Here is a 3826-nt window from a genome sequence, read left to right on the forward strand (position 1 = left end):
TACAATTGTTCATGAATTTACTCACTAGCGGTGTAACCAAATGCAAAAACGTTATTCTGATTGAACAGATAATGTGTAGATACAGGTTCACAGGAATTCTAGGCAAGCCTTCCTTTGCATATTAACCAGGAATTGGTTGGTGTGTGGAAGGCCAAAAATAGGATGATTGCAGGACAAAGATTGATTTAATGACAAGATACAAATAGCAGGCACACTTTTTAAATCTATTTGTCTATTGTTTGAACAACTAGTTTACAAAAATTCTAATCTATAGAGCTGCTTCTCTGTATAACCCACACAGACCTGTGCACATGGTGGCTTATTTCTGCTGGGGTTTAAAAAATAATAAGGTTATTAATGAACTGCTTACTTTTTTTTTTACTTTTTAAATAAACATTCTTCATCATAATTAAAATATATTGAACTGCTGCTGAAAATACCACATGTTGACAGCAACAACATTCCAGTTTCACAGTAGCAAGCTTTTTTTTTATCTTTCTGGAAACTTTAAAACCCAAAGACAAAAACCAAAAAAGCAAATCTGATAAAAAAAAAATGATTAGATGACTACTGTTGTCAAACATAAACAGCTGTTTCTAAAACCTGAACATGCAATAGTCCATTCATCCATTCCATTTGTCCTTTCATCAAGCAGCAGCAATATGCATTTTAAAAGAATTTTAACACATGCATACATGCGCAGCACATGGACCCCTACTCTAAAGTAAGTGTCAAGAACTCTGAAAATGCATGGTGCCCTGTGATGAACTGGCATCCAATTCTAGGTGTATCCTCTTTCCAGTATATCGCCAGGATCGACTGCAAGTAACTCTTCAGGATAAAATGGGTACTTTAGTTAAATAAATGTCATAAGGTAAACATCTGGCCCTGCTGAAATGCAGACAGTGTAATAAAGCTAGTAAAGTATGTAATATATAAAAATACTTTATTATTAAAAACACAGCACAAATTTTAACCACACATACTAAAATACATAAGCCAACACATTATATATAAAATAGTCTACCTTGCAAAGAAAGCAGGTCGAGTCACAATATTAAATAAATAAAAAAAAATTGCCCACTAATGCACACACACAAACAAGCAGACAACACAAACAAAAGCGAAACGAACAAACCCATGTGAAAAAATAAATAAAGAAAAAAGAAAACCCAATGCAGAAATGAGCTAAATAATCTAAAGAACATGATGGGTAATTCCTAATACACAGTTAGTATGGGGGACTTTAGAACCACATTAGGGGGCACTCCGCTCAACTGCAGTACACAGGCAATACACAAGAGAAGAAATTGCAGGCTGTGATTACACTGTTTACATTAACATTTATGTTACAAGGCAAAACTGTGTAGGAAATAAACAAGACAAAATGAAAAAGGGAAACTATACACCACAAGCACAGTGTTTAACTTGAACCAAAAAGCAAGAAAATAGAAGGAATATTCACAAGATATTAACACATTAACCTAAGATTTCTATCTTCTTTTTTTGTTTTTAAATGAAAAAAGTCGATAAGGTCAAAAGAAAATAACCTCAACACAAGTTCATTCACTTCTTAGACTCCAGAAGTTTGTTGGTCAACAACTAGAACATAATTAGGCCCCCTATTGGAACACACCAGAAATGTGAGCACAGCATACACAGGGCACAACAGTGGTGACAAGGAAGTGCTCACCCCATAAATCTTCAGTTGCAAAGGGGTCAATGCACGTTATACAGTAACCCCCTTTTTTAACCGCGGTTCAGATCTCACAACCGTGGATTATCGTCGAATTGCATTTGCCACATAACTAATTTGTTTCGCTGATTTTTCTGTTTTCTCGTGAAGCACAATAGACAAAAACACTTATAGGAAATTGTTTTTATGGAGTTTTATTTTAAAATAATGAAATGTATTAATAAAAATATAGTTATTAATTATAAAATAAAGTAAAATGTTATTACAGTACAGTACTGTATAAATAAAATGACATTTTTGGGGTGGTGTCAGTTTATGGCATTTTTTTTGTTTAACGTGAGCAATTTTGGAACATAACCGCTGCGGTATACAGGGGGTTTCTGTACTGATAGTTTGTCAAAGTGTTTGTATTTCAGTTGTAGGATAACTATAATGGTTGTAGGCATTTGATGTACAGTATATAACACACTACAAAAACACTGTACATGTGCATCTAGGTAAATGTCTGATGTTTAGGGTACTCCAGCTGAGAAATTATTTCCCATATTCTTTATTTGTACATACACTGACGGAAGCAGAACTGAATGTCACATGCTATGGAAGGGTGTCTATTGTGCAATCATCAGGTTTTTCCATCTCCAGTTTCATTATCAACAATAAAAAAAATAATAATTACACATTCACCTTGTGGAGAATCTTCTGCCTACAGTGAGTGAGTGAGTAAGTAAGTGAGTGAGTGCGTGAGTGAGTGAGTGAGTGAGTGAGTTAGTGAGTGAATTTGCTCACACACACACACACACACACACACACACACACACACACACACACACACACACACACACACACACACACACACACACACACACACACACACACACACACACAGTTGTGGAGGTCCAACCTCTGACAGCATCTTGTGATCCAGTCTCACCTAAAGCTCCAGAATTACGATTACAATGCTTTACAAGTATAGAACAGGAAGAGCTGTACGATGTTATTACCAAAGCCAAATCAACAACATGTCAGTTAGATCACATTCCAACTAAACTACCAAAAGAAGTGTTACATACAGCTGGTGAGCCTCTTCTGAATGTTATTAACTCCTCGCTTTCTTTAAGTCATGTCCACAAACCAGTTATGTGCCAGTTATTAAGTCCCTCTTCAAGAAACCTAATTTGGATCAAAACCAACTATCAAATTAAACTATCAAAGTTTCAATCAGATTTCAGGCCATATCACAGCATTGAATATGCTCTAGTTAAAATTACAAATGGCCCTTTTTAGCTTTAGACCAAGGCTACATCTCTCTGTTGGTTTGAATAGATCTTAGAGCTATTTCTTCACTATAGATCATGACTTTTTCCTGGATCACTTACAGAATTACATTGGCATTCAGGAACAGGCATTAAGATGGTTTAAATCCTACCTGTCTGATTGTTACCATTTTGTAGATTTAAATGGAGAACAATTCAAGTTAATCCAAGTTAAATATGGGATGCCACAAGGTTCAGTTCTAGAACCTCTGCTTTTTACAGTATACATGCTTCCCTTGGGAAATATTATTAGAAGGTATGGGATTAGCTTCCACTGTTAGGCCGTTGATACCCAACTATATATCTCATCCAAACCAGGCAAAACAACTTCCAACTTAGAAATATTGCTAAGCTAAGAAACATGCTGTCTATATCTGATGCAGAGAAGCTCGTCCATGCATTCATGACCTCCAGACTGGACTATTGTAATGCATTATGTAATGCACTAGGTGGATGTCCTGCATCAATAATAAACAAGCTACAGTTAGTCCAGAATGCAGCAGCCAGAGTTCTCACAAGGTCGAGAAAATATGACCATATAACCCTAATCTTATCATCCCTACACTCGCTACCTGTGAAGTTTCAACTTGAATACAAACTATTGCTACTTACCTACAAAGCCCTAAATGGTTTAACTCCCATTTATCTATCCAATCTTCTAACACGTGACCATTTGTCAAGCTCTTTGAGATCTTAAAAATCTAGACTTTCAGTTCCTAGAATAGCAATGTCCACTAAAGGTGGTATTCTCACATATAACTCCTAAACTTTGTAATAGTCAATAGAATATTATGAACAGCAGCTATGCAAATTCCTC

Source organism: Silurus meridionalis, chromosome 4, assembly GCF_014805685.1.
Source record: "Silurus meridionalis isolate SWU-2019-XX chromosome 4, ASM1480568v1, whole genome shotgun sequence".
In the NCBI taxonomy this organism is placed as follows: domain Eukaryota; kingdom Metazoa; phylum Chordata; class Actinopteri; order Siluriformes; family Siluridae; genus Silurus; species Silurus meridionalis.